The sequence below is a fragment of the Gallus gallus genome, chromosome 3, assembly GCF_016699485.2.
Source record: "Gallus gallus isolate bGalGal1 chromosome 3, bGalGal1.mat.broiler.GRCg7b, whole genome shotgun sequence".
Lineage (NCBI taxonomy): Eukaryota > Metazoa > Chordata > Aves > Galliformes > Phasianidae > Gallus > Gallus gallus.
This window is the reverse complement of record NC_052534.1, coordinates 36,728,092-36,743,700: the sequence shown is the minus strand read 5'-3', so window position 1 is coordinate 36,743,700 and position 15,609 is coordinate 36,728,092. Positions and strand designations below refer to the sequence as shown.

Genomic DNA, 15,609 nt, shown 5'->3' with positions numbered 1-15,609 from the left:
CTTCCACAGCCTAGATTTGTTAACTCCGTACATTGTAATTACAATCATACTCCTTGCGCTACATTAAGCTCTCTTACTATCTCATTAAGGCAATATGCAATGTGCAACTATTTTTTCCTGTGGAAATCTCACTCTTGAAAAGTAGATGAACTCGATATTTATCATTCGTGTTGATGTTTTTTTTCAGATTTGTGAGCTTTCTTTCAGGTAAGTATGAATCTATTAATGTATGCCAAATAGGTAAATATTTTATTTTCCTTCTTTCATTTTGATTAGCTAATTTAGTTTACACTTGACCATACTTAGCAAAACAATTGTAATGTGGGCAAGAAGATTAAATTAAGAAAAATACTATTTCTGAATTTATTTATGAATGGCTAATTAAATCATTGCTAAGCATCTGTTTCAGTTCAACTAGCAGTTTGTTTAATGTGGGTGCAAAAGTATTAGCTCAAAGCAAGAGAACTCTGGGATTCAGGAATTCTTCAGAGGATATAAGGAAAAGAGTACTCTACATTAGACAAAGATAATGGGGCTGTGAAAAGTAACATGTTTTTTTCCTCTCTTTTTGAGTCTACTCTCTAAAACAGGATAAACACAATTTAATTTCTCAAATAGCCAAAATAAAACTGCAAATTTAATGTAAGAAATTAGAATATTTGTTACTATGTGAGATTTAAGTGCAGTAGTCAGGAATATAAATGAAACAAAATATTGATGTTCACAGGATTCTAGCTGGCATTAACTTCATAAATGTCTCTACTAGTGCATGTCTATCCTGTTTTCAGATTTGGACTACTGGAATAGCTAAAGCTAGACTGATCTTGCTTCTGGAAGAATCTGAGAACTGTTCTCTTTAACTAGGAAACTGAAAGATTGGACTTCATATTTCACAGCATTTATGCTGCCCTCTGGACATTTTTTTTACTGGATGAGATGAAGTGGCTTTTTAAATATGAGCTTCTCATCAAAGCTTGGGTACTGTTTATTTGAAAATACTTCAGAAAATGCAGATGTTATAAAACAGAAATTTTCTATATGTCTTTCTCTCTTTGTTGATAATGACACTAACAGCCTCCCTTTTCTATTTGAGTTCTCTTTCTCTCTGGTTTCTACTTTCCTTTTAAAGACAGTATCTCTTCTGTCGTATCTCATTTTTTGTATTCAACATGCAAAACAGGTGAAATCAAATTAAACAGGTTTGGAGATGTATTACAGGAGAAATAACTAACTCATAACCTCTAAGATGTAGTCTCAAAAACTGTAAAAGAAAAACATACAAATATTGCGAAAAAGTAATCTAGAAGAATGCAAAGAAAAATCTGAAGACTTTATCCTTGCATGTATTCATAATGCCAATCAACTGCTTTGCTTGTTTGTGCCTTCTCTGCCAGCAACACTCAACCTGCTGGCTGCCAGCACCTAAACTATCAAGTCTCTGCCCTTACTCATCCTCCACTTTCAGTCGCTGCAGCCCTTTATTTCTTCTTGAACACATTCTCATTATGGTCTGATTCACTGTGATATTTTGAACAAGCCATTTGTCTGATGTGTTTCACATAAATTAGTTCATATAATCTCCTTCTAGTCTTACATCTTTTGTCATATGTTTATTTCACCTAGGATAACCTCCCCACACAAAACAACTTCTTCCACCATGTTTCTTTTTCTAGTAGTATTTATCCTTACTTATCATCAGCCATCACTTTCTTCTACTACTGTCTTCTACTACCTTTTATAAAAGTACTATTTGTTTATACAGTTTCAGTTTACAAATTTAAAAAGACAAAGGGTGTGGGTCTGATTTCTGGCCTAGCTGTATTTCAGAGAAGATTAGTTAGGGTCTGACCTGTGTGTTATACCATTTGTTCCTGTAATCTATGTTCTTCAAGTTGGACTTCAAATCTCAGAGGGTCATGATCAGTGGCACAGAGTCTAGCTGGAGGCCTGTAAATAGTGGTGTTCCCCAGGTGTCAGTGTTGAGTCCAGTCTCATTCAATGTACTTGTCAGTGATCTAGATGAAGGGATAGTATCCACCCTCGGCAAGTTTGCTGGTGGTACAAAGCCAACGCACCAGAAATCTGTGCTTCCATTCACTGAGACTTGGATAGTCTGGGGAGTTGGGTGGAGAGGAACCTGATGAATTTCAACTAGAACAAGTGTAGAGTCCTGCTCAGGGGAAGGAATAACCAGACACATCAGTACAGGTTAGGGCCTGACTTGCTCAAAAGGAGCTCTGAGAAGAAGGATCTGGGGGTCCTGGTGGATAAAATTTGGCCATGAGTCAGAAATGTGCACCTGTGGTCAAGAAAACCAATGGGATCCTGGGGTGCATTAAAAGGAATGTGGCCAGCAGGTCAAGGGAAGTGATCCTCTCCCTCTACTCTGCCCTGGTGAAGCCACATCTGAAATACTATATCCAGTTCTGAGATCTTCAGTTTGAAAGAGACAGGGAACTTCTAGAGGCAGTCTAGTGGAGAACCACAAAGATCAAGAGGGGTCTGGAGTATCTCCTATATGAGGGAAGGATGAGAGACCTGGGACTGTCCAGCCTGGAGAAGAAAAGACTGCAAAGTGACCTCCGTACTGTTATCTAAAGTGTGAGAGTCATGCTGATGGAGGCAGACTTTTCAGTGGCATGCAGCAATATAAAAAGGGGCAACGGACCAAAACTGGTACATAAGCAGTTCCATACAAACACAAGGAAGGTCTCCTTTACTGTGAGAGTGACAGAGCATTGGAACAGGCTTCCCAGATCAGTTGTGGAGTCTCTTTTTCTTGAGATATTCAAGACCCATCTGTTTGCTTTCCTGCACACCCTACTCTAGGGAACCTGCTTTAGCAGGAGATTGGGCTCTATGATCCCTAGAGGTCACTTCCAACCTCTAAGATCCTGTGATTCTGTGTACCTGAGAATTTGCTATATCAAATATTGCTATTGTGGTCTTTGTATCTGTGTTTTTTTTTTTTTTTTTCCCATGGAAATAAACAGTAGGTATTACTTTCAGAGCAACATACACATATATTCTATGTGTGTGGGCTTATTAAACTAAAATGACCAGTGGCAGATGTCCTTGAGAGACATATAATAGAATCTGTGCATGAAAGGAAGCAATGCAGTTGCAGACTTCTGATTGGATACCCACTCTGCTTTAGCTTGGGTTGAATTTACCCCTGAAGCATCCAAAACTTCAAACCCTTCAAAAAACCTGTTGAGACCAGAAGTCTCAGCTTTGCCTCAAGTCAGAAAGTGTACAGCAATCTTAGCTGGTATGAGCTGCCTCCATAGTGCCACCACGACATGCCTGAGGACATATACCCAGCAGGTGGTGTGCTTGGGCAAAAACAAGACATCCCTACTCCAGAAGAATTGTGTTGTTTTGTTGCATTGTTGTTGTTTTTTGTTTATTCCCACCTCCTTAACCCCCAAAGGTTTAGAATTAGGGCTTTTTCTCTGCATTCTCTTCCTCTAAGTCTTCTAAGCATCTCTCTCATTCTCTGTCTTTCCCCCATCTTTTCTAAACCAAATAATATTCTGTTCAAGCAAGTCAAAAGCTGTTGAGCTGAAAGAAAAAGCAATTTATGTGTTTGAGAATGTGTCTCTCTAATCCCCTAGGGACTGTCACAGTAGCCAGGAGGTAAACTGGCACATGTGAAAGAAGAGAAAAGCTCTCATAAATTAGCTATGATTACTGCTTATTCCTGCAGAGATTGTTGGGTTTTTTGTTTGTTTGTTTTGTTTTTGAACAACAGACTTTTTTATTTTTACTATTTTGTCTAGAAAACAAGAGGTAAAAGGGTTTTGTATGGTAATTTGAGTAAATTAGTAATTTATTTGTTTTGAGATAGTAGTGTCATTGCATTACTTAACGTATTTGCATAACTTTCAGGGGATTTTGCGCAAACTAATGAGTGCCCTGTATGAATGGGGATGCATTAAAACACTAATGCATGGTTTTATTATATTCTGTAATATGAAATCAGCAAACAGATGCCACCCCATCTGTAATCCACTTCATTTTTGGCTATGACTGCAAAATGAATACAGATTGGAATTACAAATCATTAACTGTGTGTGTGTGTGTGGCCCCCACTTCAATTCACGCATTCAGAAATGCACATTTGCATACTCACAGATTGTATGCAGAAAAACATAAAGTAGAGCCATGACTTTCTTGTTTTTAATGTTTTGAGTACCGTGCATTATAAGTGTAGATCCAGAGCTACTGGGCTACTCCCGGTGTAGTTCGTGGAGCTCATGGAATTGCATAAGCCATTGGCCATGGGAAGATGAGGCGCTTCAGTGGTACAAGGCTGTAGTACAAGAGACTTTCAGACATCAGTGGATTACTTGGTTTTTCACTTGAAAATGTTGTCTGTCACTTTAGTGTGATGATCTCTTCAAATACTCCAAGATATTGAGGAGAAATTCAAAGCAGAAACTCTGGATATGCTCAGTAGTCTCCTGGAATACCTTAGTGTCTCCAGCAGCTGAAGGAAAACCCAGGAGATACCAGCCAGTAAATGAGAAGTGCAAGCATTTTCCTTATAAATTCACATCAAACTGTGTCCCCAGAGACTCAACTTCAGGTCTGAATCTGAACTTTAGAGTTATGTTTGATCTCTTGTAATCACTTGTATGTTCAAGCCTGGATCCAGATCAGGACCCTACCTCTGATCAGTACTTCAAGTTTGTGTGATACAAGGTGTAGTGTAGGTTGATAGCAAGGAAAAGAGAAACTGGGTGCTTCAGCACTAAGAAACATTGCTGAAGTTTTTTTTTTCAGCCTTTTTTAAAATATAAGCAAGTAAAGAAACATCTATCTTAAGCTGGATATGATTGGGTAATAAGGACTATAGCTTATGCTGAATGCAGCACTGTCAGTAATGCTGAAATGCTTGTCTCTGCTTAAGCTGTTATGATTCCTACTCTCTAATAGTGACAGCAGTAAATATTTGTCCACAGGAACACAACTTTTCTTCCATCACATTTGTTTGGTTTTTACTTCCTGCTTGGGGAAGCTGTGGTACTGGAAGATGATGGCTCATCTCCACAGATGACAGCAGCACAGATTCCAGTCTCTGAATCTCTCCACCATTCATATATTGCAGTTACTGAAGATTTGACTCTCATGCTGTTGATAAAGAATATCATGTTTCTTGTGTGTAGGTGAGGGGGATAGATGTTCACTGTAACCCATAAGTTATTTAATATTTCTTGTGGTCGTGGAGGATTAAGTATAATGTCTCACTCGGCCTTTTGCATATCTATCTTCCTAGGTATTTTTCATGCTTTTCTTATTTCTGGACATAAATATAAATAACCAGAAACAAATAAGACAAGCTTGCCAAAGTAATAGTGAGTCACATAGGAGATTAAACTGTCTTAACATAGAAATTATGTATTTCTCTCACTTTGATTACTAGTGTTTTTTGGTGCCTTGGGATGAATTTGTTGGTCTGCTGTGATACTGTTACTTGGATTCTACTCTCTAAGCAAGGAAGTTGTTTCATGTATGGAAAGCTCTGGCTGTTATTCTGTGGCTAATTGTGGTGCTACCCTTGAGCTGTGAACATACATGCAATTATTAGACCTAAATTCCCTTATTCTAAACTATGTTTTGAATGTACACACTAAGAAAAACTCTTACAGCTGGTGAGCAGTTATATACCCTATCTTCTCCCTTGCCAATGTGCTTTGAGAAAATGTCATTCTATACGGAATGTGGATCAGCATATTTTAGCTCTGAATATTCGTACCATTTTGCATGCTGTCCATATTAAAAGATAACAAAGGACAGGGGACTGGAATGTCCTCCTACATCAGAAAAAGAATTTTTATTGAAGAAGGGAATTGTCTTTGGAATCTTAAGAGGACATTTAGCTACCTGTTAATTCATGAAGTGGTACTAAGAATGATTATATTGTAGTAGTATTAGTAGTAGTTGTGTTAAATACAAAGAGGATTAAATAGCCTGTCCTAAAGCCAGTAGTATCTTTTGGTAAATAGCTTCCTGTGATTGAATCTCAGTCAATCTTGTAACAAGAATGTAGGACTTTTTCACTGCCTTTTCCTCATGTGTGGGAACTTCTTATGCTCTAAACATTACAGTCTGTCTTCTGGTTCACCTCCATCTTCCCTTTAATACACTCCTGTATTTCTATGTCACTGAAGCATTCTTCAGTGACTAAATCATCCCACACACAAAATCCCATCAAGGAATGGGAAGGCACAACCCAAGGAGACCATAAGGATGTTGAGAGCAATGTAGTGTTTTCATTTGGAGAAATACATTAAAGTGCAGTAAATATTTATGGTTATGTTGGTCCTTGAGAAATATCAGACAAGGTAATGGTATAAGAACTTTTTATAGGGACAATAAATAATATGTATTATAAATAAGCCTTTGAGCCATAAACATCCCTCTTTGGCCACCTGCAAGCATCTGTATTACCACTATTTTGTAATGCTTTGTGAATAAGAGTTTTTTCTAGACCAAAGTATACAATACATATGGGGTTTTTGGATCAAAGTCACCCATTTTCCTAAATGGTAATGAAAGATGCATTATTTATTGTAAAATTCAGGTTATATCTATTTTCACCTAGCTTCTGAAAAGAAGCTCAGGCCAACCTTTAATTTCATAGCTGCAGGTATGTATAAGCTCAAAGAAACAGTGCAATCAAAGAGATTTGGATGTGTGCCCATCAGGTTGGATTATATCTCTCTAGAGAGGAAAACAAACAGATCTCTTTTCCTCTCAGGAGATATGGAGAGACTGCAAAATGCTTCAGAGCAGCACAGAGTTACCCATGAAAGCACAGTGTTTCTGTTTCTTCCTCTAGAGCAGAGCAATTGGTGCTGAATGGCATGGAAAATAGCTACTGGAAAGCAGAGCCCTTTGGGGTTTCAAGATGTGACAAGCAGGAACAACCTGGTAAGTGTTACTTGTGCATATGCACCTGAACAGCTTTCAGCTGCAGAAACATTATCACCATTGTTAAGTACTTATAGATACATTTATTTTAATTGTGACAGTATCAGACCACAGCTACTCCTGTTATTACTTGCAGCTATTGCCAGTGAACAACTGTATCAAGATAAGCGGACAGCTATTAAGAGCAAATATTACTGAGCCCCCTTATTACTTCTAATTGTTCAGCAGAGCATAAGAGCTGTATCTCCATGCTGACAGAAAAGATAATAACAAGCCTTAAAGGATCCAGCTGTTGAGCATGCAGTCTTCTTTTGGCACCCTATATCAGGAAGAGATTTCAGGAGTTTCTTAGTCCTTATTTCTTTTCCTAGCAGTTCTTCTTGGTAAATGAAATTCCCAGCTCAATGTCTTCCCATTTGATTATCTGGTAATATTGGGAAAGAATGTGGCGTGCTCTGTCTGGTGAAGCACTACACAATTCAAAGTTTAATGTCATAACATTTTCTTTGCCAAATGTTTACATTCTTATTGCAGTATGCATAGAACAGAGAAATGTCGGCTGTTGGTGAACTGAATGTCATATCACTATTTTTCACTATGCACTTCACATTCCTAGATGGTGCTTCTGGCCACCAGTATGTAGTATACACACTTTAGACTTCTGCTGGAGAAACTACTAGCAGAACTGCTGGTAGGGAAACTTTTATTCATTCCAGTCAAGTGAGTCTAAACCAGCATACTGAACCAATACTAGGACCGATTGTCTGGCCCTGAAACCAATGGATGTGTTACACTGCCTCTTCATTCAAAACAGAGTGGTTGTGTCCAGATGATCTTGTAGGAAATGTCCCTGTCCTGTGACCAATCTCAGATCACCTCTAGGAGTTGTGTTACCTGGCTGCTGATTTAAAAATATGTTAATAATTTTCCAGCAGTTATGCAGTTAAAGAGAGACTATGATTAAATTTGACGATGCTGGCACTACTGATTTAGATATAGCCAGTAAGAGTTGGATTACTCTGAAAATGCAGTTTTGGGATTCTGGGCTAATTTCAACAAAAAGTCATTTGAGTGTGCATACATTCACTTGTGCTGTCATACATGTGTCGAGGAGTGCTGAGGTCTACTTTTGTTTTAACTTATTTTAATTCTATTTTTTTTTTTTCTGGTTTGGCTACTCTCAGAAGCAAGATAAAATAGTTAAGTTTCCCAAGCTCTCTTCTGGTCACCTATCCTGCTGGTTAGATTACTGCAATAGGGATTGCTCCCTCCCTCCACAGTTCTTTCAGTGATGACAGGGTGGAGGGACTCTTCTAAGCCCATTGATCAGATACCTACAGGTGTTCCTGAGAGCTTCTGTGGATGGACTCTAACCTCAAATGCTCTCTTTGCCAAGAAAACAGTCTGAATTAGCACTTGCTATGGTTTTCTGAGCTTGAATGCACTACCTCGGGAGTACATCAGAAGGACACAGCAATAATCAGCTTACTGAAGGCTACTGGGGTGTCTAGGCAGCTTCTTCAGACATTTCTACTTTTCTTTTGACATCTATGGCTCCTTTCTGGCTGCGGCGTGTATAACTTGGATGACTTGAAAAATTAATCTGGTGGCTTCCTTCCCAGCTCTCAGATTCCCCATCTCTGAGAGGCTCTGTAATCAGTTGCTCAGCTATCTAAATCTGGGTAGATTAATTTCAATTCGTATATGAAAGCTAAACACACAACTTGCCTCTAGGTTGTGGGGATCCAGCTCAGTGATGCCAGAAACAGCTTTGCACCACCTCTTCAACGTTACCAGTACTTTTTGCTTGCCAGGAATAGCACCACCATCCTATCTACTCTGCAGGCCTGGACTCCTTAGCATCATCTTCAGCCAAGTCCCAGCCACAGGCTGGCTCTGAACTTCAAAGATTCTCTTTGCCTAATGGCTCTAAAATGCAGACATTGTTCCATTCCCTCAGTTAGATCCATCCCTCATTCTTTCCTAACTTGACTATTGCACCATCCTGTCATCTTGGTCTGACAGAGTTCATCCTGTTCTGCTTACATTTATCCACTACACTGTTTAGTCCCACTGCTTTCCCTCTTAAAAACTTTGGACCTATCTTCCCTCTCCAAGTATTGTTCTTTCAGCTTTGTATTTCCCATTACATCTGACAAACGTTTTGGTAGGAGGTCATTATTGGATTCATCCTGTGCCAGCACCCAGGAGACCGTGCAGAAATCACTGTCCAGACTACTGAACTGTTCAAACAGTCCTGTGTGTGATTGGCTAGCAGGTAATCGCCAGGTAATTTCTGGGAGTTTAGGAATTAATACTGGAGAAACTGCCAACCATGGCAGTTTGGATGTGAGCATCCTACTTCCAGGCCATTTGAGTGTGACCAGACTATGCCAGCTGGTCTGAGGATGAATGAAGGGGCTCTGGCATTACCTCAGGGCATCAATGTTGGTTTTTAGGCTTCTAGGGATATGAAATAGTTGCGGATTTCTACTGGAGTGTAAGGTAACAAGTAACTGGAAAGTGTAATTAAATTGTCTTTGTTACATATTTTCTCCTGGGACTTAAACTCCCCCAGTGTTACTTAATTACTGTTGCTTAATATTCATTCACTAAACAATCTCCTGGTTCCTCTGAGATTATTTCTGCCACCTTTACCAAAGATTAATGGTCCAGGCAGTGATTATAATTTTATTATCTAGTAATTACTCTGTAAAGTAATTGAGTCTACAGCCTTTCATCATATGGTGAGATCTTCCTACAAGTTGCTTTTTGTTCATGAAGAAGGGGGAGAGATCATTTGAAATGATTCTACAATACTATCTTCAAAATCATACTGTTATAGTTTCTTCAGTAACAACCTCAGACTTGCCTTTCATGTGTATGATTTACTTTGTGTATTTTTCACATATTTGTTGGGTCTGTTGTTGCGCTTATTATTATTGAGTTAAAAGTTGGCCTATAAAAGGTAAGTCGTCTATGGCTAGATACCTAAATCTCAAAAGAGAAATATTCAATGTATTAAGATAAGTGAGAGGATCTATTATGAGTAGTAAATTTTGTTACAATGTAATATAATTATGGAGATCAGCTGCTTTTCTCTCTAGATCATTGCCAAGTTCTATTAAAAATTATGTTGCAGACATTGGGAGTGTCAGACACTGCAAAGACGACTGAACATAAATTATGTATTCCAGAGAGCCTTTGATTTCACAGATGTACGAAGGATTTGGCATAGTTGTCCTCTGGTGATTAAAATATTCAAATAGCCCATAATTTACTACTAAGGACTGAAAACTGGACTGGGATTCAGAAAACCTGGATTTCATTTCTGAGTCTGTGTGAGCCTTGATAGAGGACCTTGAGCAGTCGCTTCTCCGTCTTATTTTTCTCTTCTAGAAAACTATGTTTGACTCTACTGATGAAAAGCAAAACATAATAGATGTAATTATTATGATTTTTATTTGTTGTAAATATTATGCTGTACTTCATAAAATATCTTTTTTTTTTTTAAGAAGCAATTTCAGGTCTCTTTCATGAAATATGTGATACCATAATTAGTGGATGTAGCTGGTTTTCTTCCATTGCTGATTCTGATTTTAGGAAAGTATGTAACTTTGAAAACAAAGCATGTGATGTGGAGTTTTATTACAGGTTTCAGTTGCTTGTGAGTACTTGTCAATACTCTAATTTTCCAGACAAGAGGTGGTTCCAGTATCTAAAAACTTGTTGCTATATTTGCAAAGTAAAACAGTATTTATATTCCCCATAATATTGATTAAGCAATGAAAAATGGTATTAGAAATTGTTTAGTCTCTAATTCAATCACCAACACAGAAAGGACAACGTGATTATGGTAAGACTACTGTTGTCTGAGCTCTCTGTGTATCCTATCCTATGTGGCTCAAAGTCATGGGCTCTGCGGTGCAACTCCTGAAGCAAGCTGCACAAGCCAGGTGACAAGTATCAGCTCCTACTCCTCCTTTCAGGACTGAATCCATCCAAAATGCTAAAAAGCAGCTCTGCAGTTGAAATGGTCAGTAACCGACAAAGAGAAATCAGAAGGGAGAAGAGAATGTTATCTTTCATGGCCTGATTCCTATTCATAAGGACTCAAGAGTCAGGCAAAGGTCTCTCATGCAAAAGGTGTGAGTTTAATGTTTAATTTATCTTCTAAATGCATTTTTTTTCCTTCCCCAGTTATCTTCATCTTTTCACCTTAATGTTTTCTTTCTTAACTAGCAAGAAATTTTTAAGGCTTAGGCAGCAGAATGGTTGGTGGAGTTTGCCAGAAATTTGCGAAATGCAGACACTTCTGTTTCCTACATGTTACTGTTTTTCAGAGTGCTCTGACAGATACAGCTGATACAGGAAAATGCGCAGTCATATCCCAGTGGATCTGTGTTACCCGGCCCTGCCCTGGCTGTTGTGTCAAATCACTCCAAACCTTTCCTTTCCCATGCCAAACTGAGTGTGCCTGGCATGAAGTCAGGCGGGGCTGTTTCTTCATTACCAGACAGGGCTGGAGAGAGATCAGCAGTAGTCATTATGAATGCTTTTTAGTTCTATCTCAGACTCCTTTCTCTCTTTTTCCTCTACTACTGCAGAGAAGATACTGCAGAGAAAGGCCTCTGACTTTATTGCAGTAGCTCAGCTAATTGTAAGAGGAACACAGCAAGTGTTGGGGGTTAACTCTAATTAAATGCTCTGGAGATCTTTCTTAATTTCTCTGGCCTCATTTCAACAGAAGTCAAGCTGATACCTAATTCAGTGCATTAGCCATTTTCACTCAAGTCAGTAGGTTGATAGCAAACTCTCAGTAACATTTCCCTATGCATCCCTGCCAGGTAAAAAGGCAACATCTCTGTGCATCACTAGTCCTCAATCCTTAGGCACTCACACAGGTATAGATACGGATATATAACTATCTCACCTGTTCCTTTAGATTCAGGCAATGACTTGTGCTTGAACTAGGCAAATGCTTAATTGATTGGATATCTATCTTAAGTTTGCTTACAGTAGTAAGTTGCAATTACACAGAACAAAATCAAAGAACTTGTGAAGTACTTTAAATTTCTTAATTATCTGTGAAAGTTAGGGCATTGTGTTTTTGGCAAGAGCAAGTAACATGTAGATAGGGATAAAAGTCTGTCTGTCCGGATCTGTCCCTTTGTGAAGGAGGATATAAGTTGTTGTAGTGGTGACAGGAGACTTTTCTTCTTAGGAGACTTCAGTGCACTGGAAATTTTCCATCACCATTTTATCCAGATTTAACTCAAGATCTGCACATGAATTATTCAAATGAGGAAGTGCAATTTCATTTAGAAAAAAATACGGCAAGAAATGTTGTAATACTGCAATAAAATGCCATATCTTCTTCTATTGTGACTAGTTACAAAGCTTGGCTAGAACAAACATTTGTAATTGAAGCTTTTGTATTTTATTGCATCTTTATGACATCTAGCTATCTGCTCTGTGTCTTGAGCCTTGTTGACATAATCTACAAAAAAAAAAAAAATCCCTCTTGCTTGATCCTTCCAACACAGTTGTACATGAAACCAAGACAATTGGTAGTAGCTTTGAAGCCCAAATGAGACATCCATTGTGTCATAATGGGGAAGGGGGGGGGGAGAAGTACTTAAGTGTTTATTTTTCCTGAACTCTAAACTCTACAGGGAATTGTTTTCACAGCATATTAACTACTTCAGGTAGATATTAGATGCAGATTTGCTACACAGTGAATTGGATGCCATATACGAAACAAATTCCTAGAAAAGGTTTGGTTCTGTTATTGGAAAGTGTGGGGTATTGCTATTATTTCATCCATGTTCTTTTAAGAACTGGATATATTTTGAGTCACTTTCCCTGTTTTGTATTGTTTTCCATTTTCATAGCACCTCCCTTCCTGACTTTTGCAAAGCAAGTTCCTAAGTACTGTGAGAAAGATTGTGCTTCTAATGATAACACCAATGATATTTTCAAAGCTGTGAAGCCGTATGAGTAAACTTGCTATGCAGATCCAGAAGCTCCTTCTACTTCAGCAGGATCAGGAGTGGAGCCATGCTTTAATAAGAGTCCTTGATATATGCTTTCAGATTGCTGAATCTGTTTTAAGCACACAAGGAGAAATTTAGCTGATGTGAATCAAGTTGAGGGAGTTCTGCCAAGGTACATGTACCTAATACCCAGTACAACATCCTACTGCTCATTAGATCATATTCAACCCATTGAAGAACTTTGCACTAACTCAGTGAAAGTGCCTAGCTGACAATAATTACTAAGATATGTAACTTCTGCAAAAAAGGATATTTGTTTCTTGTATGGTATGAAGAAGTGAGAAAGAACTAACAGGTAACATGAAGGGAAAAACCATATGCATTGCTAAGAAGCTTACTTCAGAAATAAAATGAACAGAATTTTGTGGAATTCATCACTAAATTCTGTTTATATCTGGTAGTAGTCTATCTTGTCGCTACGTATAGCTAGCAATTTTTGTATAGAACTCACTTATAAAGGACCACAAAATTCTTGGAACCATACACCACAGGCTGCTTCCTTGCCTGATTACTACTAAATGTTAGTGATCATTTCAGTAATTTCAAAATCAGAAGAGGTAACGTTAGCAGAGATTATAGCTTTTACCACTTATTTAGACTGAATACTTTCTGTGTGTCAAGCCATCCATTTCCTCTGTTACTGTGCTTTTCAACAGATACCAATTGAAGTCAATCATTTGGAGAAAATGTGATCACCAATTTCTATACTTTTCTTTACACATTTGATCTCTTCTAGTACAGTATATAGATAACTTACTTGTTAGTAAACATGGCAGACATCCTACTTCTTATGGTAGCCTATTGGCTTAAACAGGGATCTAGTTTCTGGTAGATACTATGCAATACCAAGAAGATGCAATGGCAAGATCTCTGCATGCCCTGATACCCTGACATGAAGGGTATGTTTAGATCCTGGGTTCATTCCTCTTGCAATAACTGAGGAGGTGCTTATAGAGTAAAACAAATCTACCTTTGCTTTACAGCTAAAGCCTCGAGGAAATTCAGGAAGAAAACAAATCTTATCCTGTGTAATTTATACAGTTTTCCTAACTCCGTCATAATTTCCACAAAACACCTTAAGAAATGACTGTACACATGGTTGTACCGCTCATTTTACTTGGCTGTGTTTAAGGGCAACGTTCAAGTGAGCAGAACATCAGATATAGGTAGTTTCTATAGTGTAGAGCAGTCAAAATGATTTTTATTGTTAATGAAAGGTCTGCAGATGTGGTCAAGACTGTAATAGGAACCAAAATCTAATTGCAGATCGATTTTTTTTTTCTTTCTTTCTTTTAAAATACCATGCAGTTCTTGTGTTGTCCTCATTCTGTTGCTGTATTCTGTACTTGTCTTTAGCAGTGAGATTAATAATTATTCTACACCAACTATAATATAGAGTTTAAAAAAAAAAAAATTGTGTAGAAATTCTTTTTTTTTCCTGTTAGAAAAGCTAGTAAGATCTTCGCAACTGTTCATCAAATCTGCAGGTTGCTTTGTAATTTGAAATGTCATCCCAAGATACTTATTTTTAGAAATGTGAGAGTTTTCCCCAAGACTTCTGTTCTTTTCCACTGTCATATATAAGAAATTGAAAGTTACAGCAGAGTAAAAGTTGTTTTGTTCATTTTAAATTTAATGATTTAACTGCCTTCTCCACCTGGAAATATGTGAATTGGTTTAAAATGAATATAAGGTAGAAATAATTAAAATGTAAAAGTACTTTAATTTCATAAAACATAGTATTTGTTAAAAGAATGAGTTATTTAAAGTTACCTGTTTGCATTACTTATGTAAGAAAAGAATGTCAATAAGGGTTTACAGCAGAGGAATTTAAAATAACTGAACCATGAATGTAACTCTTATGCACATTAGTTACATTTTACTGCAGCATCACCAGCTGAAAAACAGGACAATTAAATCCATACATAATTTGAAAAGAACAGGGATCTCAAAATAAGAATGTTTAAATAGTTAAAGGATATTGGTATTGCTATTTATCTGTATAATCTGCATTCTGAAGTGAGAACATACCATGAAATGCTTCCATTTTCATCCATTAAAGATAGATCTATCGGAAAGGTCAGAGATATGAAAAGACTGTTCTGATCTAGAAATGCCCGGTTTACGTTAATGTATATTACTAGGTAACGAAAGATGACATAAAATCAGAAAGACCTTCTGTTCTTTTTTGTATTGCCTGGTGTTATTCATCTTCCTCAGTATCAAAAACTGCACCAACCTCTGCAAAAGCGTGACCTTTACAGAGGAGCGTATTCCATTTTCAGCATTTTAGAAAGTGAATAGCATCACTTACTAGTATGCAAAATTGTTTGCTGATTGATAGTAGCAGTCTCACTGAAATTAAGATAGGTAATTTTAGCTTGGGCAGAATGCAGAAATAGTTGCAGCTCCCTGAGAGCTTCGTCTGACGTCTTTCCTTTTACTGAATGATACCTACAGTAGACCTTTTAAGCCTCTGGAGAGCTGATATACTTACATGTCTACTAAAGACACCAACAGTATCCTCAGCTAGGAGTGTAAAAGTGTGTTTGAAGATATACTGGTCAGGGAGCACAAACACAGCAGGAGGTGTTGCTTTAGAAAAATTAGAACT

General features: G+C 37.7%; 1 long non-coding RNA gene across 1 annotated transcript in view; it reads left to right on the top strand.

The window, feature by feature from the left end:
* LOC775999 overlaps positions 1-10,442 on the top strand; it is a 28,353-nt gene extending 17,911 nt beyond the window's left edge. Inside the window, exons 2-5 of the long non-coding RNA XR_210453.5 lie at positions 188-207; positions 4,968-5,171; positions 6,848-6,939; positions 10,082-10,442. This is a non-coding gene — a long non-coding RNA (uncharacterized LOC775999). The remainder of the gene's footprint in view (positions 1-187; positions 208-4,967; positions 5,172-6,847; positions 6,940-10,081) is intronic.
* Positions 10,443-15,609: the final 5,167 nt, after the last annotated feature.